General features: G+C 42.5%; 22 non-coding genes across 22 annotated transcripts; all 22 read left to right on the top strand.

Annotated features, from left to right (window-relative positions):
* Positions 1-178: 178 nt before the first annotated feature.
* Positions 179-271, top strand: TRNAI-UAU (transfer RNA isoleucine (anticodon UAU)). Its single transcript is given in 2 exon segments — positions 179-216; positions 236-271. It is a non-coding gene; the product is annotated as a tRNA-Ile (tRNA).
* A 739-nt stretch (positions 272-1010) lies between these two features.
* Positions 1011-1083, top strand: TRNAR-CCU (transfer RNA arginine (anticodon CCU)). Its single transcript has one exon. It is a non-coding gene; the product is annotated as a tRNA-Arg (tRNA).
* A 1033-nt stretch (positions 1084-2116) lies between these two features.
* On the top strand, positions 2117-2209 carry TRNAI-UAU (transfer RNA isoleucine (anticodon UAU)). Its single transcript is given in 2 exon segments — positions 2117-2154; positions 2174-2209. It is a non-coding gene; the product is annotated as a tRNA-Ile (tRNA).
* Positions 2210-2625: 416 nt separating this feature from the next.
* Positions 2626-2698, top strand: TRNAR-CCU (transfer RNA arginine (anticodon CCU)). Its single transcript has one exon. It is a non-coding gene; the product is annotated as a tRNA-Arg (tRNA).
* Positions 2699-3717: 1019 nt separating this feature from the next.
* On the top strand, positions 3718-3810 carry TRNAI-UAU (transfer RNA isoleucine (anticodon UAU)). Its single transcript is given in 2 exon segments — positions 3718-3755; positions 3775-3810. It is a non-coding gene; the product is annotated as a tRNA-Ile (tRNA).
* Positions 3811-4549: 739 nt separating this feature from the next.
* On the top strand, positions 4550-4622 carry TRNAR-CCU (transfer RNA arginine (anticodon CCU)). The gene has a single exon. It is a non-coding gene; the product is annotated as a tRNA-Arg (tRNA).
* A 1014-nt stretch (positions 4623-5636) lies between these two features.
* Positions 5637-5729, top strand: TRNAI-UAU (transfer RNA isoleucine (anticodon UAU)). Its single transcript is given in 2 exon segments — positions 5637-5674; positions 5694-5729. It is a non-coding gene; the product is annotated as a tRNA-Ile (tRNA).
* Positions 5730-6468: 739 nt separating this feature from the next.
* Positions 6469-6541, top strand: TRNAR-CCU (transfer RNA arginine (anticodon CCU)). The gene has a single exon. It is a non-coding gene; the product is annotated as a tRNA-Arg (tRNA).
* A 1014-nt stretch (positions 6542-7555) lies between these two features.
* On the top strand, positions 7556-7648 carry TRNAI-UAU (transfer RNA isoleucine (anticodon UAU)). The gene is given in 2 exon segments: positions 7556-7593; positions 7613-7648. It is a non-coding gene; the product is annotated as a tRNA-Ile (tRNA).
* Positions 7649-8387: 739 nt separating this feature from the next.
* TRNAR-CCU (transfer RNA arginine (anticodon CCU)) lies at positions 8388-8460 on the top strand. The gene has a single exon. It is a non-coding gene; the product is annotated as a tRNA-Arg (tRNA).
* Positions 8461-9493: 1033 nt separating this feature from the next.
* Positions 9494-9586, top strand: TRNAI-UAU (transfer RNA isoleucine (anticodon UAU)). The gene is given in 2 exon segments: positions 9494-9531; positions 9551-9586. It is a non-coding gene; the product is annotated as a tRNA-Ile (tRNA).
* A 739-nt stretch (positions 9587-10325) lies between these two features.
* On the top strand, positions 10326-10398 carry TRNAR-CCU (transfer RNA arginine (anticodon CCU)). Its single transcript has one exon. It is a non-coding gene; the product is annotated as a tRNA-Arg (tRNA).
* A 1029-nt stretch (positions 10399-11427) lies between these two features.
* TRNAI-UAU (transfer RNA isoleucine (anticodon UAU)) lies at positions 11428-11520 on the top strand. Its single transcript is given in 2 exon segments — positions 11428-11465; positions 11485-11520. It is a non-coding gene; the product is annotated as a tRNA-Ile (tRNA).
* Positions 11521-11936: 416 nt separating this feature from the next.
* Positions 11937-12009, top strand: TRNAR-CCU (transfer RNA arginine (anticodon CCU)). Its single transcript has one exon. It is a non-coding gene; the product is annotated as a tRNA-Arg (tRNA).
* Positions 12010-12992: 983 nt separating this feature from the next.
* TRNAI-UAU (transfer RNA isoleucine (anticodon UAU)) lies at positions 12993-13085 on the top strand. Its single transcript is given in 2 exon segments — positions 12993-13030; positions 13050-13085. It is a non-coding gene; the product is annotated as a tRNA-Ile (tRNA).
* A 416-nt stretch (positions 13086-13501) lies between these two features.
* TRNAR-CCU (transfer RNA arginine (anticodon CCU)) lies at positions 13502-13574 on the top strand. The gene has a single exon. It is a non-coding gene; the product is annotated as a tRNA-Arg (tRNA).
* A 1033-nt stretch (positions 13575-14607) lies between these two features.
* On the top strand, positions 14608-14700 carry TRNAI-UAU (transfer RNA isoleucine (anticodon UAU)). Its single transcript is given in 2 exon segments — positions 14608-14645; positions 14665-14700. It is a non-coding gene; the product is annotated as a tRNA-Ile (tRNA).
* A 1025-nt stretch (positions 14701-15725) lies between these two features.
* Positions 15726-15818, top strand: TRNAI-UAU (transfer RNA isoleucine (anticodon UAU)). Its single transcript is given in 2 exon segments — positions 15726-15763; positions 15783-15818. It is a non-coding gene; the product is annotated as a tRNA-Ile (tRNA).
* Positions 15819-16557: 739 nt separating this feature from the next.
* On the top strand, positions 16558-16630 carry TRNAR-CCU (transfer RNA arginine (anticodon CCU)). The gene has a single exon. It is a non-coding gene; the product is annotated as a tRNA-Arg (tRNA).
* A 1014-nt stretch (positions 16631-17644) lies between these two features.
* On the top strand, positions 17645-17737 carry TRNAI-UAU (transfer RNA isoleucine (anticodon UAU)). Its single transcript is given in 2 exon segments — positions 17645-17682; positions 17702-17737. It is a non-coding gene; the product is annotated as a tRNA-Ile (tRNA).
* Positions 17738-18476: 739 nt separating this feature from the next.
* On the top strand, positions 18477-18549 carry TRNAR-CCU (transfer RNA arginine (anticodon CCU)). Its single transcript has one exon. It is a non-coding gene; the product is annotated as a tRNA-Arg (tRNA).
* Positions 18550-19563: 1014 nt separating this feature from the next.
* On the top strand, positions 19564-19656 carry TRNAI-UAU (transfer RNA isoleucine (anticodon UAU)). The gene is given in 2 exon segments: positions 19564-19601; positions 19621-19656. It is a non-coding gene; the product is annotated as a tRNA-Ile (tRNA).
* Positions 19657-20331: the final 675 nt, after the last annotated feature.

Below are 20331 nucleotides of genomic sequence, written 5' to 3'. Positions count from 1 at the left end.
GTCAAGTGGCTTTGGCAGTGTTTTTTTTCTAGGAGCACTTATAAGCTACCATTTCTTGCTATGAGAGAAAATCAATTCTCTTTTGTCTGGGGTAAGCAGGATTTTAGGTTTTGGATCACTTGGAGGTCTGTTTTAAACCGAGGAGAGATGGATAATGGATCTTTCGGATGACGCCCGCGCTCCAGTGGCGCAATCGGTCAGCGCGCGGTACTTATATGGCAGTACTTGTTGAGCAATGCCGAGGTTGTGAGTTCGAGCCTCACCTGGAGCATGCTTTTTCTTGCTTTTTGCCTTTCTTAATGGAAAATGTCGTCTGCACTTGCACCCTACGGCCTGAGAACTTTACCACAAGGCAGTAAGCGCCCAAAGAAACTTAAGGTTCTTTCCTCAGTGGTGCTTGAATGAGTTGTCTTTCAGTTACACTGACCACATTCTTTAAACTCTGGACCAAAACTGATAACGAGAATGTGCGCCTTCTACTTGTTGAAAAGAGGCGTGGAGCGCTGCGACATGGCTTTTCCCTTTCAGAAAGCTCATTCTTCTAACTTTGTAGCTCAAACCACTTGCAATTCTGTAGCAAGTTTGCAAGGGAAAATAAATCAAAGACTTTGCCACCCTTACCTTGTAAAATGTCGTCTGCACTTGCACCCTACGGCCTGAGAACTTTACCACAAGGCAGTAAGCGCCCAAAGAAACTTAAGGTTCTTTCCTCAGTGGTGCTTGAATGAGTTGTCTTTCAGTTACACTGACCACATTCTTTAAACTCTGGACCAAAACTGATAACGAGAATGTGCGCCTTCTACTTGTTGAAAAGAGGCGTGGAGCGCTGCGACATGGCTTTTCCCTTTCAGAAAGCTCATTCTTCTAACTTTGTAGCTCAAACCACTTGCAATTCTGTAGCAAGTTTGCAAGGGAAAATAAATCAAAGACTTTGCCACCCTTACCTTGTAAAGTAAGAGAACGGATGACTTATGAATGAAAAAAAAAGGGTGTGCATGCATCCAGTGCAAGCCCCAGTGGCCTAATGGATAAGGCACTGGCCTCCTAAGCCAGGGATTGTGGGTTCGAGTCCCATCTGGGGTGCTCGAGAACTTGCTTGGCTCTGTCTAAAGCAAGGCTTTCAAATAAAATCTTTAGAAGTTCCCTTTCCTGATGCCTTAATTAATATGTGTGCCTCTTACTAGTAGAACTCACAATTAGTTGAGCATCATGCTATCAGCTGAACAGAATCTTCTGCAAGATGGCTACAAGTCCTCTTGTCCAATACCAAATCTCCTGCAATGTTTCTGCCAAACAATGTCTTCAACTCCCCACAAAGGAAAAGCTGCTTTTATTAGGAAGGAGCTTTGCATTTTGTCCGACGTTCTCCTGACATCCCATTGTGGCATGCAAATCCGGTGGGCTAAAATCTTCAAGCAAAAAGGCCATCCTGACAAGTAGCGTTGGTAAGACGTGTTTTTCCTGATGTATCAACATATATGAATAGCAATCAGCATCACTCCTTAGAGGTGTGCCTCCTTTGCTTCACATGACATGGCGTTGTTGCATTTTTTGAGATTTGCACTGATAGCCACTGCTCTGGGACATGTTCAGAAGTCTTCTTGCCGCAAACAGTCAGAAACAGAATCTCATGTGAATCCGCAGCTTTTCTGCCAAATAGAGCATTAAAATGCTCAACACAGTGTCTGGATAGTGGCATTTTAAATGTATTAACAACTCTTGTGTTTTATCTGGGTTTACGCACAAACTGACTTTGGTCCAAAGGTACTTGGTATTTGGTATTACCTTCCACTTCTTGGTTTACAGTGGACCTTTTAGTAACTTTTAGTAACTTTTGCATGAATATATTCCTAACACGTCACAATAGCAGTTGCAATATCATTTTTTCTTTCAAAAAAGTTTTACTTTTTATTTTTAAAAAACTGTCCTTGAGCTCCAGTCAAGTGGCTTTGGCAGTGTTTTTTTTCTAGGAGCACTTATAAGCTACCATTTCTTGCTATGAGAGAAAATCAATTCTCTTTTGTCTGGGGTAAGCAGGATTTTAGGTTTTGGATCACTTGGAGGTCTGTTTTAAACCGAGGAGAGATGGATAATGGATCTTTCGGATGATGCCCGCGCTCCAGTGGCGCAATCGGTCAGCGCGCGGTACTTATATGGCAGTACTTGTTGAGCAATGCCGAGGTTGTGAGTTCGAGCCTCACCTGGAGCATGCTTTTTCTTGCTTTTTGCCTTTCTTAATGGAAAATGTCGTCTGCACTTGCACCCTACGGCCTGAGAACTTTACCACAAGGCAGTAAGCGCCCAAAGAAACTTAAGGTTCTTTCCTCAGTGGTGCTTGAATGAGTTGTCTTTCAGTTACACTGACCACATTCTTTAAACTCTGGACCAAAACTGATAACGAGAATGTGCGCCTTCTACTTGTTGAAAAGAGGCGTGGAGCGCTGCGACATGGCTTTTCCCTTTCAGAAAGCTCATTCTTCTAACTTTGTAGCTCAAACCGCTTGCAATTCTGTAGCAAGTTTGCAAGGGAAAATAAATCAAAGACTTTGCCACCCTTACCTTGTAAAGTAAGAGAACGGATGACTTATGAATGAAAAAAAAAGGGTTTGCATGTGTCCAGTGCAAGCCCCAGTGGCCTAATGGATAAGGCACTGGCCTCCTAAGCCAGGGATTGTGGGTTCGAGTCCCATCTGGGGTGCTCGAGAACTTGCTTGGCTCTGTCTAAAGCAAGGCTTTCAAATAAAATCTTTAGAAGTTACCTTTCCTGATGCCTTAATTAATATGTGTGCCTCTTATTAGTAGAACTCAAAATTAGTTGAGCATCATGCTATCAGCTGAACAGAATCTTCTGCAAGATGGCTACAAGTCCAAATCTCCTGCAATGTTTCAGCCAAACAATGTCTTCAACTCCCCACAAAGGAAAAGCTGCTTTTATTAGGAAGGAGCTTTGCATTTTGTCCGACGTTCTCCTGACATCCCATTGTGGCATGCAAATCCGGTGGGCTAAAATCTTCAAGCAAAAAGGCCATCCTGACAAGTAGCGTTGGTAAGACGTGTTTTTCCTGATGTATCAACATATATGAATAGCAATCAGCATCACTCCTTAGAGGTGTGCCTCCTTTGCTTCACATGACATGGCGTTGTTGCATTTTTTGAGATTTGCACTGATAGCCACTGCTCTGGGACATGTTCAGAAGTCTTCTTGCCGCAAACAGTCAGAAACAGAATCTCATGTGAATCCGCAGCTTTTCTGCCAAATAGAGCATTAAAATGCTCAACACAGTGTCTGGATAGTGGCATTTTAAATGTATTAACAACTCTTGTGTTTTATCTGGGTTTACGCACAAACTGACTTTGGTCCAAAGGTACTTGGTATTTGGTATTACCTTCCACTTCTTGGTTTACAGTGGACCTTTTAGTAACTTTTAGTAACTTTGGCATGAATATATTCCTAACACGTCACAATAGCAGTTGCAATATCATTTTTTCTTTCAAAAAAGTTTTACTTTTTATTTTTAAAAAACTGTCCTTGAGCTCCAGTCAAGTGGCTTTGGCAGTGTTTTTTTTCTAGGAGCACTTATAAGCTACCATTTCTTGCTATGAGAGAAAATCAATTCTCTTTTGTCTGGGGTAAGCAGGATTTTAGGTTTTGGATCACTTGGAGGTCTGTTTTAAACCGAGGAGAGATGGATAATGGATCTTTCGGATGACGCCCGCGCTCCAGTGGCGCAATCGGTCAGCGCGCGGTACTTATATGGCAGTACTTGTTGAGCAATGCCGAGGTTGTGAGTTCGAGCCTCACCTGGAGCATGCTTTTTCTTGCTTTTTGCCTTTCTTAATGGAAAATGTCGTCTGCACTTGCACCCTACGGCCTGAGAACTTTACCACAAGGCAGTAAGCGCCCAAAGAAACTTAAGGTTCTTTCCTCAGTGGTGCTTGAATGAGTTGTCTTTCAGTTACACTGACCACATTCTTTAAACTCTGGACCAAAACTGATAACGAGAATGTGCGCCTTCTACTTGTTGAAAAGAGGCGTGGAGCGCTGCGACATGGCTTTTCCCTTTCAGAAAGCTCATTCTTCTAACTTTGTAGCTCAAACCACTTGCAATTCTGTAGCAAGTTTGCAAGGGAAAATAAATCAAAGACTTTGCCACCCTTACCTTGTAAAATGTCGTCTGCACTTGCACCCTACGGCCTGAGAACTTTACCACAAGGCAGTAAGCGCCCAAAGAAACTTAAGGTTCTTTCCTCAGTGGTGCTTGAATGAGTTGTCTTTCAGTTACACTGACCACATTCTTTAAACTCTGGACCAAAACTGATAACGAGAATGTGCGCCTTCTACTTGTTGAAAAGAGGCGTGGAGCGCTGCGACATGGCTTTTCCCTTTCAGAAAGCTCATTCTTCTAACTTTGTAGCTCAAACCACTTGCAATTCTGTAGCAAGTTTGCAAGGGAAAATAAATCAAAGACTTTGCCACCCTTACCTTGTAAAGTAAGAGAACGGATGACTTATGAATGAAAAAAAAAGGGTGTGCATGCATCCAGTGCAAGCCCCAGTGGCCTAATGGATAAGGCACTGGCCTCCTAAGCCAGGGATTGTGGGTTCGAGTCCCATCTGGGGTGCTCGAGAACTTGCTTGGCTCTGTCTAAATCTTTAGAAGTTCCCTTTCCTGATGCCTTAATTAATATGTGTGCCTCTTATTAGTAGAACTCACAATTAGTTGAGCATCATGCTATCAGCTGAACAGAATCTTCTGCAAGATGGCTACAAGTCCTCTCGTCCAATACCAAATCTCCTGCAATGTTTCAGCCAAACAATGTCTTCAACTCCCCACAAAGGAAAAGCTGCTTTTATTAGGAAGGAGCTTTGCATTTTGTCCGACGTTCTCCTGACATCCCATTGTGGCATGCAAATCCGGTGGGCTAAAATCTTCAAGCAAAAAGGCCATCCTGACAAGTAGCGTTGGTAAGACGTGTTTTTCCTGATGTATCAACATATATGAATAGCAATCAGCATCACTCCTTAGAGGTGTGCCTCCTTTGCTTCACATGACATGGCGTTGTTGCATTTTTTGAGATTTGCACTGATAGCCACTGCTCTGGGACATGTTCAGAAGTCTTCTTGCCGCAAACAGTCAGAAACAGAATCTCATGTGAATCCGCAGCTTTTCTGCCAAATAGAGCATTAAAATGCTCAACACAGTGTCTGGATAGTGGCATTTTAAATGTATTAACAACTCTTGTGTTTTATCTGGGTTTACGCACAAACTGACTTTGGTCCAAAGGTACTTGGTATTTGGTATTACCTTCCACTTCTTGGTTTACAGTGGACCTTTTAGTAACTTTTAGTAACTTTTGCATGAATATATTCCTAACACGTCACAATAGCAGTTGCAATATCATTTTTTCTTTCAAAAAAGTTTTACTTTTTATTTTTAAAAAACTGTCCTTGAGCTCCAGTCAAGTGGCTTTGGCAGTGTTTTTTTTCTAGGAGCACTTATAAGCTACCATTTCTTGCTATGAGAGAAAATCAATTCTCTTTTGTCTGGGGTAAGCAGGATTTTAGGTTTTGGATCACTTGGAGGTCTGTTTTAAACCGAGGAGAGATGGATAATGGATCTTTCGGATGACGCCCGCGCTCCAGTGGCGCAATCGGTCAGCGCGCGGTACTTATATGGCAGTACTTGTTGAGCAATGCCGAGGTTGTGAGTTCGAGCCTCACCTGGAGCATGCTTTTTCTTGCTTTTTGCCTTTCTTAATGGAAAATGTCGTCTGCACTTGCACCCTACGGCCTGAGAACTTTACCACAAGGCAGTAAGCGCCCAAAGAAACTTAAGGTTCTTTCCTCAGTGGTGCTTGAATGAGTTGTCTTTCAGTTACACTGACCACATTCTTTAAACTCTGGACCAAAACTGATAACGAGAATGTGCGCCTTCTACTTGTTGAAAAGAGGCGTGGAGCGCTGCGACATGGCTTTTCCCTTTCAGAAAGCTCATTCTTCTAACTTTGTAGCTCAAACCACTTGCAATTCTGTAGCAAGTTTGCAAGGGAAAATAAATCAAAGACTTTGCCACCCTTACCTTGTAAAATGTCGTCTGCACTTGCACCCTATGGCCTGAGAACTTTACCACAAGGCAGTAAGCGCCCAAAGAAACTTAAGGTTCTTTCCTCAGTGGTGCTTGAATGGGTTGTCTTTCAGTTACACTGACCACATTCTTTAAACTCTGGACCAAAACTGATAACGAGAATGTGCGCCTTCTACTTGTTGAAAAGAGGCGTGGAGCGCTGCGACATGGCTTTTCCCTTTCAGAAAGCTCATTCTTCTAACTTTGTAGCTCAAACCACTTGCAATTCTGTAGCAAGTTTGCAAGGGAAAATAAATCAAAGACTTTGCCACCCTTACCTTGTAAAGTAAGAGAACGGATGACTTATGAATGAAAAAAAAAGGGTGTGCATGCATCCAGTGCAAGCCCCAGTGGCCTAATGGATAAGGCACTGGCCTCCTAAGCCAGGGATTGTGGGTTCGAGTCCCATCTGGGGTGCTCGAGAACTTGCTTGGCTCTGTCTAAATCTTTAGAAGTTCCCTTTCCTGATGCCTTAATTAATATGTGTGCCTCTTATTAGTAGAACTCACAATTAGTTGAGCATCATGCTATCAGCTGAACAGAATCTTCTGCAAGATGGCTACAAGTCCTCTTGTCCAATACCAAATCTCCTGCAATGTTTCAGCCAAACAATGTCTTCAACTCCCCACAAAGGAAAAGCTGCTTTTATTAGGAAGGAGCTTTGCATTTTGTCCGACGTTCTCCTGACATCCCATTGTGGCATGCAAATCCGGTGGGCTAAAATCTTCAAGCAAAAAGGCCATCCTGACAAGTAGCGTTGGTAAGACGTGTTTTTCCTGATGTATCAACATATATGAATAGCAATCAGCATCACTCCTTAGAGGTGTGCCTCCTTTGCTTCACATGACATGGCGTTGTTGCATTTTTTGAGATTTGCACTGATAGCCACTGCTCTGGGACATGTTCAGAAGTCTTCTTGCCGCAAACAGTCAGAAACAGAATCTCATGTGAATCCGCAGCTTTTCTGCCAAATAGAGCATTAAAATGCTCAACACAGTGTCTGGATAGTGGCATTTTAAATGTATTAACAACTCTTGTGTTTTATCTGGGTTTACGCACAAACTGACTTTGGTCCAAAGGTACTTGGTATTTGGTATTACCTTCCACTTCTTGGTTTACAGTGGACCTTTTAGTAACTTTTAGTAACTTTTGCATGAATATATTCCTAACACGTCACAATAGCAGTTGCAATATCATTTTTTCTTTCAAAAAAGTTTTACTTTTTATTTTTAAAAAACTGTCCTTGAGCTCCAGTCAAGTGGCTTTGGCAGTGTTTTTTTTCTAGGAGCACTTATAAGCTACCATTTCTTGCTATGAGAGAAAATCAATTCTCTTTTGTCTGGGGTAAGCAGGATTTTAGGTTTTGGATCACTTGGAGGTCTGTTTTAAACCGAGGAGAGATGGATAATGGATCTTTCGGATGACGCCCGCGCTCCAGTGGCGCAATCGGTCAGCGCGCGGTACTTATATGGCAGTACTTGTTGAGCAATGCCGAGGTTGTGAGTTCGAGCCTCACCTGGAGCATGCTTTTTCTTGCTTTTTGCCTTTCTTAATGGAAAATGTCGTCTGCACTTGCACCCTACGGCCTGAGAACTTTACCACAAGGCAGTAAGCGCCCAAAGAAACTTAAGGTTCTTTCCTCAGTGGTGCTTGAATGAGTTGTCTTTCAGTTACACTGACCACATTCTTTAAACTCTGGACCAAAACTGATAACGAGAATGTGCGCCTTCTACTTGTTGAAAAGAGGCGTGGAGCGCTGCGACATGGCTTTTCCCTTTCAGAAAGCTCATTCTTCTAACTTTGTAGCTCAAACCACTTGCAATTCTGTAGCAAGTTTGCAAGGGAAAATAAATCAAAGACTTTGCCACCCTTACCTTGTAAAATGTCGTCTGCACTTGCACCCTATGGCCTGAGAACTTTACCACAAGGCAGTAAGCGCCCAAAGAAACTTAAGGTTCTTTCCTCAGTGGTGCTTGAATGAGTTGTCTTTCAGTTACACTGACCACATTCTTTAAACTCTGGACCAAAACTGATAACGAGAATGTGCGCCTTCTACTTGTTGAAAAGAGGCGTGGAGCGCTGCGACATGGCTTTTCCCTTTCAGAAAGCTCATTCTTCTAACTTTGTAGCTCAAACCACTTGCAATTCTGTAGCAAGTTTGCAAGGGAAAATAAATCAAAGACTTTGCCACCCTTACCTTGTAAAGTAAGAGAACGGATGACTTATGAATGAAAAAAAAAGGGTGTGCATGCATCCAGTGCAAGCCCCAGTGGCCTAATGGATAAGGCACTGGCCTCCTAAGCCAGGGATTGTGGGTTCGAGTCCCATCTGGGGTGCTCGAGAACTTGCTTGGCTCTGTCTAAAGCAAGGCTTTCAAATAAAATCTTTAGAAGTTCCCTTTCCTGATGCCTTAATTAATATGTGTGCCTCTTACTAGTAGAACTCACAATTAGTTGAGCATCATGCTATCAGCTGAACAGAATCTTCTGCAAGATGGCTACAAGTCCTCTTGTCCAATACCAAATCTCCTGCAATGTTTCTGCCAAACAATGTCTTCAACTCCCCACAAAGGAAAAGCTGCTTTTATTAGGAAGGAGCTTTGCATTTTGTCCGACGTTCTCCTGACATCCCATTGTGGCATGCAAATCCGGTGGGCTAAAATCTTCAAGCAAAAAGGCCATCCTGACAAGTAGCGTTGGTAAGACGTGTTTTTCCTGATGTATCAACATATATGAATAGCAATCAGCATCACTCCTTAGAGGTGTGCCTCCTTTGCTTCACATGACATGGCGTTGTTGCATTTTTTGAGATTTGCACTGATAGCCACTGCTTTGGGACATGTTCAGAAGTCTTCTTGCCGCAAACAGTCAGAAACAGAATCTCATGTGAATCCGCAGCTTTTCTGCCAAATAGAGCATTAAAATGCTCAACACAGTGTCTGGATAGTGGCATTTTAAATGTATTAACAACTCTTGTGTTTTATCTGGGTTTACGCACAAACTGACTTTGGTCCAAAGGTACTTGGTATTTGGTATTACCTTCCACTTCTTGGTTTACAGTGGACCTTTTAGTAACTTTTAGTAACTTTGGCATGAATATATTCCTAACACGTCACAATAGCAGTTGCAATATCATTTTTTCTTTCAAAAAAGTTTTACTTTTTATTTTTAAAAAACTGTCCTTGAGCTCCAGTCAAGTGGCTTTGGCAGTGTTTTTTTTCTAGGAGCACTTATAAGCTACCATTTCTTGCTATGAGAGAAAATCAATTCTCTTTTGTCTGGGGTAAGCAGGATTTTAGGTTTTGGATCACTTGGAGGTCTGTTTTAAACCGAGGAGAGATGGATAATGGATCTTTCGGATGACGCCCGCGCTCCAGTGGCGCAATCGGTCAGCGCGCGGTACTTATATGGCAGTACTTGTTGAGCAATGCCGAGGTTGTGAGTTCGAGCCTCACCTGGAGTATGCTTTTTCTTGCTTTTTGCCTTTCTTAATGGAAAATGTCGTCTGCACTTGCACCCTACGGCCTGAGAACTTTACCACAAGGCAGTAAGCGCCCAAAGAAACTTAAGGTTCTTTCCTCAGTGGTGCTTGAATGAGTTGTCTTTCAGTTACACTGACCACATTCTTTAAACTCTGGACCAAAACTGATAACGAGAATGTGCGCCTTCTACTTGTTGAAAAGAGGCGTGGAGCGCTGCGACATGGCTTTTCCCTTTCAGAAAGCTCATTCTTCTAACTTTGTAGCTCAAACCACTTGCAATTCTGTAGCAAGTTTGCAAGGGAAAATAAATCAAAGACTTTGCCACCCTTACCTTGTAAAATGTCGTCTGCACTTGCACCCTACGGCCTGAGAACTTTACCACAAGGCAGTAAGCGCCCAAAGAAACTTAAGGTTCTTTCCTCAGTGGTGCTTGAATGAGTTGTCTTTCAGTTACACTGACCACATTCTTTAAACTCTGGACCAAAACTGATAACGAGAATGTGCGCCTTCTACTTGTTGAAAAGAGGCGTGGAGCGCTGCGACATGGCTTTTCCCTTTCAGAAAGCTCATTCTTCTAACTTTGTAGCTCAAACCACTTGCAATTCTGTAGCAAGTTTGCAAGGGAAAATAAATCAAAGACTTTGCCACCCTTACCTTGTAAAGTAAGAGAACGGATGACTTATGAATGAAAAAAAAAGGGTGTGCATGCATCCAGTGCAAGCCCCAGTGGCCTAATGGATAAGGCACTGGCCTCCTAAGCCAGGGATTGTGGGTTCGAGTCCCATCTGGGGTGCTCGAGAACTTGCTTGGCTCTGTCTAAAGCAAGGCTTTCAAATAAAATCTTTAGAAGTTCCCTTTCCTGATGCCTTAATATGTGTGCCTCTTACTAGTAGAACTCACAATTAGTTGAGCATCATGCTATCAGCTGAACAGAATCTTCTGCAAGATGGCTACAAGTCCTCTTGTCCAATACCAAATCTCCTGCAATGTTTCTGCCAAACAATGTCTTCAACTCCCCACAAAGGAAAAGCTGCTTTTATTAGGAAGGAGCTTTGCATTTTGTCCGACGTTCTCCTGACATCCCATTGTGGCATGCAAATCCGGTGGGCTAAAATCTTCAAGCAAAAAGGCCATCCTGACAAGTAGCGTTGGTAAGACGTGTTTTTCCTGATGTATCAACATATATGAATAGCAATCAGCATCACTCCTTAGAGGTGTGCCTCCTTTGCTTCACATGACATGGCGTTGTTGCATTTTTTGAGATTTGCACTGATAGCCACTGCTCTGGGACATGTTCAGAAGTCTTCTTGCCGCAAACAGTCAGAAACAGAATCTCATGTGAATCCGCAGCTTTTCTGCCAAATAGAGCATTAAAATGCTCAACACAGTGTCTGGATAGTGGCATTTTAAATGTATTAACAACTCTTGTGTTTTATCTGGGTTTACGCACAAACTGACTTTGGTCCAAAGGTACTTGGTATTTGGTATTACCTTCCACTTCTTGGTTTACAGTGGACCTTTTAGTAACTTTTAGTAACTTTGGCATGAATATATTCCTAACACGTCACAATAGCAGTTGCAATATCATTTTTTCTTTCAAAAAAGTTTTACTTTTTATTTTTAAAAAACTGTCCTTGAGCTCCAGTCAAGTGGCTTTGGCAGTGTTTTTTTTCTAGGAGCACTTATAAGCTACCATTTCTTGCTATGAGAGAAAATCAATTCTCTTTTGTCTGGGGTAAGCAGGATTTTAGGTTTTGGATCACTTGGAGGTCTGTTTTAAACCGAGGAGAGATGGATAATGGATCTTTCGGATGACGCCCGCGCTCCAGTGGCGCAATCGGTCAGCGCGCGGTACTTATATGGCAGTACTTGTTGAGCAATGCCGAGGTTGTGAGTTCGAGCCTCACCTGGAGCATGCTTTTTCTTGCTTTTTGCCTTTCTTAATGGAAAATGTCGTCTGCACTTGCACCCTACGGCCTGAGAACTTTACCACAAGGCAGTAAGCGCCCAAAGAAACTTAAGGTTCTTTCCTCAGTGGTGCTTGAATGAGTTGTCTTTCAGTTACACTGACCACATTCTTTAAACTCTGGACCAAAACTGATAACGAGAATGTGCGCCTTCTACTTGTTGAAAAGAGGCGTGGAGCGCTGCGACATGGCTTTTCCCTTTCAGAAAGCTCATTCTTCTAACTTTGTAGCTCAAACCGCTTGCAATTCTGTAGCAAGTTTGCAAGGGAAAATAAATCAAAGACTTTGCCACCCTTACCTTGTAAAGTAAGAGAACGGATGACCTATGAATGAAAAAAAAAGGGTTTGCATGTGTCCAGTGCAAGCCCCAGTGGCCTAATGGATAAGGCACTGGCCTCCTAAGCCAGGGATTGTGGGTTCGAGTCCCATCTGGGGTGCTCGAGAACTTGCTTGGCTCTGTCTAAAGCAAGGCTTTCAAATAAAATCTTTAGAAGTTACCTTTCCTGATGCCTTAATTAATATGTGTGCCTCTTATTAGTAGAACTCAAAATTAGTTGAGCATCATGCTATCAGCTGAACAGAATCTTCTGCAAGATGGCTACAAGTCCAAATCTCCTGCAATGTTTCAGCCAAACAATGTCTTCAACTCCCCACAAAGGAAAAGCTGCTTTTATTAGGAAGGAGCTTTGCATTTTGTCCGACGTTCTCCTGACATCCCATTGTGGCATGCAAATCCGGTGGGCTAAAATCTTCAAGCAAAAAGGCCATCCTGACAAGTAGCGTTGGTAAGACGTGTTTTTCCTGATGTATCAACATATATGAATAGCAATCAGCATCACTCCTTAGAGGTGTGCCTCCTTTGCTTCACATGACATGGCGTTGTTGCATTTTTTGAGATTTGCACTGATAGCCACTGCTCTGGGACATGTTCAGAAGTCTTCTTGCCGCAAACAGTCAGAAACAGAATCTCATGTGAATCCGCAGCTTTTCTGCCAAATAGAGCATTAAAATGCTCAACACAGTGTCTGGATAGTGGCATTTTAAATGTATTAACAACTCTTGTGTTTTATCTGGGTTTACGCACAAACTGACTTTGGTCCAAAGGTACTTGGTATTTGGTATTACCTTCCACTTCTTGGTTTACAGTGGACCTTTTAGTAACTTTTCATAGCAGTTGCAATATCATTTTTTCTTTCAAAAAAGTTTTACTTTTTATTTTTAAAAAACTGTCCTTGAGCTCCAGTCAAGTGGCTTTGGCAGTGTTTTTTTTCTAGGAGCACTTATAAGCTACCATTTCTTGCTATGAGAGAAAATCAATTCTCTTTTGTCTGGGGTAAGCAGGATTTTAGGTTTTGGATCACTTGGAGGTCTGTTTTAAACCGAGGAGAGATGGATAATGGATCTTTCGGATGATGCCCGCGCTCCAGTGGCGCAATCGGTCAGCGCGCGGTACTTATATGGCAGTACTTGTTGAGCAATGCCGAGGTTGTGAGTTCGAGCCTCACCTGGAGCATGCTTTTTCTTGCTTTTTGCCTTTCTTAATGGAAAATGTCGTCTGCACTTGCACCCTACGGCCTGAGAACTTTACCACAAGGCAGTAAGCGCCCAAAGAAACTTAAGGTTCTTTCCTCAGTGGTGCTTGAATGAGTTGTCTTTCAGTTACACTGACCACATTCTTTAAACTCTGGACCAAAACTGATAACGAGAATGTGCGCCTTCTACTTGTTGAAAAGAGGCGTGGAGCGCTGCGACATGGCTTTTCCCTTTCAGAAAGCTCATTCTTCTAACTTTGTAGCTCAAACCACTTGCAATTCTGTAGCAAGTTTGCAAGGGAAAATAAATCAAAGACTTTGCCACCCTTACCTTGTAAAGTAAGAGAACGGATGACTTATGAATGAAAAAAAAAGGGTTTGCATGCATCCAGTGCAAGCCCCAGTGGCCTAATGGATAAGGCACTGGCCTCCTAAGCCAGGGATTGTGGGTTCGAGTCCCATCTGGGGTGCTCGAGAACTTGCTTGGCTCTGTCTAAAGCAAGGCTTTCAAATAAAATCTTTAGAAGTTCCCTTTCCTGATGCCTTAATTAATATGTGTGCCTCTTACTAGAAGAACTCACAATTAGTTGAGCATCATGCTATCAGCTGAACAGAATCTTCTGCAAGATGGCTACAAGTCCTCTTGTCCAATACCAAATCTCCTGCAATGTTTCTGCCAAACAATGTCTTCAACTCCCCACAAAGGAAAAGCTGCTTTTATTAGGAAGGAGCTTTGCATTTTGTCCGACGTTCTCCTGACATCCCATTGTGGCATGCAAATCCGGTGGGCTAAAATCTTCAAGCAAAAAGGCCATCCTGACAAGTAGCGTTGGTAAGACGTGTTTTTCCTGATGTATCAACATATATGAATAGCAATCAGCATCACTCCTTAGAGGTGTGCCTCCTTTGCTTCACATGACATGGCGTTGTTGCATTTTTTGAGATTTGCACTGATAGCCACTGCTCTGGGACATGTTCAGAAGTCTTCTTGCCGCAAACAGTCAGAAACAGAATCTCATGTGAATCCGCAGCTTTTCTGCCAAATAGAGCATTAAAATGCTCAACACAGTGTCTGGATAGTGGCATTTTAAATGTATTAACAACTCTTGTGTTTTATCTGGGTTTACGCACAAACTGACTTTGGTCCAAAGGTACTTGGTATTTGGTATTACCTTCCACTTCTTGGTTTACAGTGGACCTTTTAGTAACTTTTAGTAACTTTGGCATGAATATATTCCTAACACGTCACAATAGCAGTTGCAATATCATTTTTTCTTTCAAAAAAGTTTTACTTTTTATTTTTAAAAAACTGTCCTTGAGCTCCAGTCAAGTGGCTTTGGCAGTGTTTTTTTTCTAGGAGCACTTATAAGCTACCATTTCTTGCTATGAGAGAAAATCAATTCTCTTTTGTCTGGGGTAAGCAGGATTTTAGGTTTTGGATCACTTGGAGGTCTGTTTTAAACCGAGGAGAGATGGATAATGGATCTTTCGGATGACGCCCGCGCTCCAGTGGCGCAATCGGTCAGCGCGCGGTACTTATATGGCAGTACTTGTTGAGCAATGCCGAGGTTGTGAGTTCGAGCCTCACCTGGAGCATGCTTTTTCTTGCTTTTTGCCTTTCTTAATGGAAAATGTCGTCTGCACTTGCACCCTACGGCCTGAGAACTTTACCACAAGGCAGTAAGCGCCCAAAGAAACTTAAGGTTCTTTCCTCAGTGGTGCTTGAATGAGTTGTCTTTCAGTTACACTGACCACATTCTTTAAACTCTGGACCAAAACTGATAACGAGAATGTGCGCCTTCTACTTGTTGAAAAGAGGCGTGGAGCGCTGCGACATGGCTTTTCCCTTTCAGAAAGCTCATTCTTCTAACTTTGTAGCTCAAACCACTTGCAATTCTGTAGCAAGTTTGCAAGGGAAAATAAATCAAAGACTTTGCCACCCTTACCTTGTAAAATGTCGTCTGCACTTGCACCCTACGGCCTGAGAACTTTACCACAAGGCAGTAAGCGCCCAAAGAAACTTAAGGTTCTTTCCTCAGTGGTGCTTGAATGAGTTGTCTTTCAGTTACACTGACCACATTCTTTAAACTCTGTTCAGAAGTCTTCTTGCCGCAAACAGTCAGAAACAGAATCTCATGTGAATCCGCAGCTTTTCTGCCAAATAGAGCATTAAAATGCTCAACACAGTGTCTGGATAGTGGCATTTTAAATGTATTAACAACTCTTGTGTTTTATCTGGGTTTACGCACAAACTGACTTTGGTCCAAAGGTACTTGGTATTTGGTATTACCTTCCACTTCTTGGTTTACAGTGGACCTTTTAGTAACTTTTAGTAACTTTTGCATGAATATATTCCTAACACGTCACAATAGCAGTTGCAATATCATTTTTTCTTTCAAAAAAGTTTTACTTTTTATTTTTAAAAAACTGTCCTTGAGCTCCAGTCAAGTGGCTTTGGCAGTGTTTTTTTTCTAGGAGCACTTATAAGCTACCATTTCTTGCTATGAGAGAAAATCAATTCTCTTTTGTCTGGGGTAAGCAGGATTTTAGGTTTTGGATCACTTGGAGGTCTGTTTTAAACCGAGGAGAGATGGATAATGGATCTTTCGGATGACGCCCGCGCTCCAGTGGCGCAATCGGTCAGCGCGCGGTACTTATATGGCAGTACTTGTTGAGCAATGCCGAGGTTGTGAGTTCGAGCCTCACCTGGAGCATGCTTTTTCTTGCTTTTTGCCTTTCTTAATGGAAAATGTCGTCTGCACTTGCACCCTACGGCCTGAGAACTTTACCACAAGGCAGTAAGCGCCCAAAGAAACTTAAGGTTCTTTCCTCAGTGGTGCTTGAATGAGTTGTCTTTCAGTTACACTGACCACATTCTTTAAACTCTGGACCAAAACTGATAACGAGAATGTGCGCCTTCTACTTGTTGAAAAGAGGCGTGGAGCGCTGCGACATGGCTTTTCCCTTTCAGAAAGCTCATTCTTCTAACTTTGTAGCTCAAACCACTTGCAATTCTGTAGCAAGTTTGCAAGGGAAAATAAATCAAAGACTTTGCCACCCTTACCTTGTAAAATGTCGTCTGCACTTGCACCCTACGGCCTGAGAACTTTACCACAAGGCAGTAAGCGCCCAAAGAAACTTAAGGTTCTTTCCTCAGTGGTGCTTGAATGAGTTGTCTTTCAGTTACACTGACCACATTCTTTAAACTCTGGACCAAAACTGATAACGAGAATGTGCGCCTTCTACTTGTTGAAAAGAGGCGTGGAGCGCTGCGACATGGCTTTTCCCTTTCAGAAAGCTCATTCTTCTAACTTTGTAGCTCAAACCACTTGCAATTCTGTAGCAAGTTTGCAAGGGAAAATAAATCAAAGACTTTGCCACCCTTACCTTGTAAAGTAAGAGAACGGATGACTTATGAATGAAAAAAAAAGGGTGTGCATGCATCCAGTGCAAGCCCCAGTGGCCTAATGGATAAGGCACTGGCCTCCTAAGCCAGGGATTGTGGGTTCGAGTCCCATCTGGGGTGCTCGAGAACTTGCTTGGCTCTGTCTAAATCTTTAGAAGTTCCCTTTCCTGATGCCTTAATTAATATGTGTGCCTCTTATTAGTAGAACTCACAATTAGTTGAGCATCATGCTATCAGCTGAACAGAATCTTCTGCAAGATGGCTACAAGTCCTCTCGTCCAATACCAAATCTCCTGCAATGTTTCAGCCAAACAATGTCTTCAACTCCCCACAAAGGAAAAGCTGCTTTTATTAGGAAGGAGCTTTGCATTTTGTCCGACGTTCTCCTGACATCCCATTGTGGCATGCAAATCCGGTGGGCTAAAATCTTCAAGCAAAAAGGCCATCCTGACAAGTAGCGTTGGTAAGACGTGTTTTTCCTGATGTATCAACATATATGAATAGCAATCAGCATCACTCCTTAGAGGTGTGCCTCCTTTGCTTCACATGACATGGCGTTGTTGCATTTTTTGAGATTTGCACTGATAGCCACTGCTCTGGGACATGTTCAGAAGTCTTCTTGCCGCAAACAGTCAGAAACAGAATCTCATGTGAATCCGCAGCTTTTCTGCCAAATAGAGCATTAAAATGCTCAACACAGTGTCTGGATAGTGGCATTTTAAATGTATTAACAACTCTTGTGTTTTATCTGGGTTTACGCACAAACTGACTTTGGTCCAAAGGTACTTGGTATTTGGTATTACCTTCCACTTCTTGGTTTACAGTGGACCTTTTAGTAACTTTTAGTAACTTTTGCATGAATATATTCCTAACACGTCACAATAGCAGTTGCAATATCATTTTTTCTTTCAAAAAAGTTTTACTTTTTATTTTTAAAAAACTGTCCTTGAGCTCCAGTCAAGTGGCTTTGGCAGTGTTTTTTTTCTAGGAGCACTTATAAGCTACCATTTCTTGCTATGAGAGAAAATCAATTCTCTTTTGTCTGGGGTAAGCAGGATTTTAGGTTTTGGATCACTTGGAGGTCTGTTTTAAACCGAGGAGAGATGGATAATGGATCTTTCGGATGACGCCCGCGCTCCAGTGGCGCAATCGGTCAGCGCGCGGTACTTATATGGCAGTACTTGTTGAGCAATGCCGAGGTTGTGAGTTCGAGCCTCACCTGGAGCATGCTTTTTCTTGCTTTTTGCCTTTCTTAATGGAAAATGTCGTCTGCACTTGCACCCTACGGCCTGAGAACTTTACCACAAGGCAGTAAGCGCCCAAAGAAACTTAAGGTTCTTTCCTCAGTGGTGCTTGAATGAGTTGTCTTTCAGTTACACTGACCACATTCTTTAAACTCTGGACCAAAACTGATAACGAGAATGTGCGCCTTCTACTTGTTGAAAAGAGGCGTGGAGCGCTGCGACATGGCTTTTCCCTTTCAGAAAGCTCATTCTTCTAACTTTGTAGCTCAAACCACTTGCAATTCTGTAGCAAGTTTGCAAGGGAAAATAAATCAAAGACTTTGCCACCCTTACCTTGTAAAATGTCGTCTGCACTTGCACCCTATGGCCTGAGAACTTTACCACAAGGCAGTAAGCGCCCAAAGAAACTTAAGGTTCTTTCCTCAGTGGTGCTTGAATGAGTTGTCTTTCAGTTACACTGACCACATTCTTTAAACTCTGGACCAAAACTGATAACGAGAATGTGCGCCTTCTACTTGTTGAAAAGAGGCGTGGAGCGCTGCGACATGGCTTTTCCCTTTCAGAAAGCTCATTCTTCTAACTTTGTAGCTCAAACCACTTGCAATTCTGTAGCAAGTTTGCAAGGGAAAATAAATCAAAGACTTTGCCACCCTTACCTTGTAAAGTAAGAGAACGGATGACTTATGAATGAAAAAAAAAGGGTGTGCATGCATCCAGTGCAAGCCCCAGTGGCCTAATGGATAAGGCACTGGCCTCCTAAGCCAGGGATTGTGGGTTCGAGTCCCATCTGGGGTGCTCGAGAACTTGCTTGGCTCTGTCTAAATCTTTAGAAGTTCCCTTTCCTGATGCCTTAATTAATATGTGTGCCTCTTATTAGTAGAACTCACAATTAGTTGAGCATCATGCTATCAGCTGAACAGAATCTTCTGCAAGATGGCTACAAGTCCTCTTGTCCAATACCAAATCTCCTGCAATGTTTCAGCCAAACAATGTCTTCAACTCCCCACAAAGGAAAAGCTGCTTTTATTAGGAAGGAGCTTTGCATTTTGTCCGACGTTCTCCTGACATCCCATTGTGGCATGCAAATCCGGTGGGCTAAAATCTTCAAGCAAAAAGGCCATCCTGACAAGTAGCGTTGGTAAGACGTGTTTTTCCTGATGTATCAACATATATGAATAGCAATCAGCATCACTCCTTAGAGGTGTGCCTCCTTTGCTTCACATGACATGGCGTTGTTGCATTTTTTGAGATTTGCACTGATAGCCACTGCTCTGGGACATGTTCAGAAGTCTTCTTGCCGCAAACAGTCAGAAACAGAATCTCATGTGAATCCGCAGCTTTTCTGCCAAATAGAGCATTAAAATGCTCAACACAGTGTCTGGATAGTGGCATTTTAAATGTATTAACAACTCTTGTGTTTTATCTGGGTTTACGCACAAACTGACTTTGGTCCAAAGGTACTTGGTATTTGGTATTACCTTCCACTTCTTGGTTTACAGTGGACCTTTTAGTAACTTTTAGTAACTTTTGCATGAATATATTCCTAACACGTCACAATAGCAGTTGCAATATCATTTTTTCTTTCAAAAAAGTTTTACTTTTTATTTTTAAAAAACTGTCCTTGAGCTCCAGTCAAGTGGCTTTGGCAGTGTTTTTTTTCTAGGAGCACTTATAAGCTACCATTTCTTGCTATGAGAGAAAATCAATTCTCTTTTGTCTGGGGTAAGCAGGATTTTAGGTTTTGGATCACTTGGAGGTCTGTTTTAAACCGAGGAGAGATGGATAATGGATCTTTCGGATGACGCCCGCGCTCCAGTGGCGCAATCGGTCAGCGCGCGGTACTTATATGGCAGTACTTGTTGAGCAATGCCGAGGTTGTGAGTTCGAGCCTCACCTGGAGCATGCTTTTTCTTGCTTTTTGCCTTTCTTAATGGAAAATGTCGTCTGCACTTGCACCCTACGGCCTGAGAACTTTACCACAAGGCAGTAAGCGCCCAAAGAAACTTAAGGTTCTTTCCTCAGTGGTGCTTGAATGAGTTGTCTTTCAGTTACACTGACCACATTCTTTAAACTCTGGACCAAAACTGATAACGAGAATGTGCGCCTTCTACTTGTTGAAAAGAGGCGTGGAGCGCTGCGACATGGCTTTTCCCTTTCAGAAAGCTCATTCTTCTAACTTTGTAGCTCAAACCACTTGCAATTCTGTAGCAAGTTTGCAAGGGAAAATAAATCAAAGACTTTGCCACCCTTACCTTGTAAAATGTCGTCTGCACTTGCACCCTATGGCCTGAGAACTTTACCACAAGGCAGTAAGCGCCCAAAGAAACTTAAGGTTCTTTCCTCAGTGGTGCTTGAATGAGTTGTCTTTCAGTTACACTGACCACATTCTTTAAACTCTGGACCAAAACTGATAACGAGAATGTGCGCCTTCTACTTGTTGAAAAGAGGCGTGGAGCGCTGCGACATGGCTTTTCCCTTTCAGAAAGCTCATTCTTCTAACTTTGTAGCTCAAACCACTTGCAATTCTGTAGCAAGTTTGCAAGGGAAAATAAATCAAAGACTTTGCCACCCTTACCT

This window comes from Aquarana catesbeiana, linkage group LG03 (genome assembly GCF_042186555.1).
Source record: "Aquarana catesbeiana isolate 2022-GZ linkage group LG03, ASM4218655v1, whole genome shotgun sequence".
Taxonomy (NCBI): domain Eukaryota; kingdom Metazoa; phylum Chordata; class Amphibia; order Anura; family Ranidae; genus Aquarana; species Aquarana catesbeiana.
Note: the sequence above shows the minus strand (reverse complement) of the source record. Positions and strands in the feature narration are given on the sequence as shown.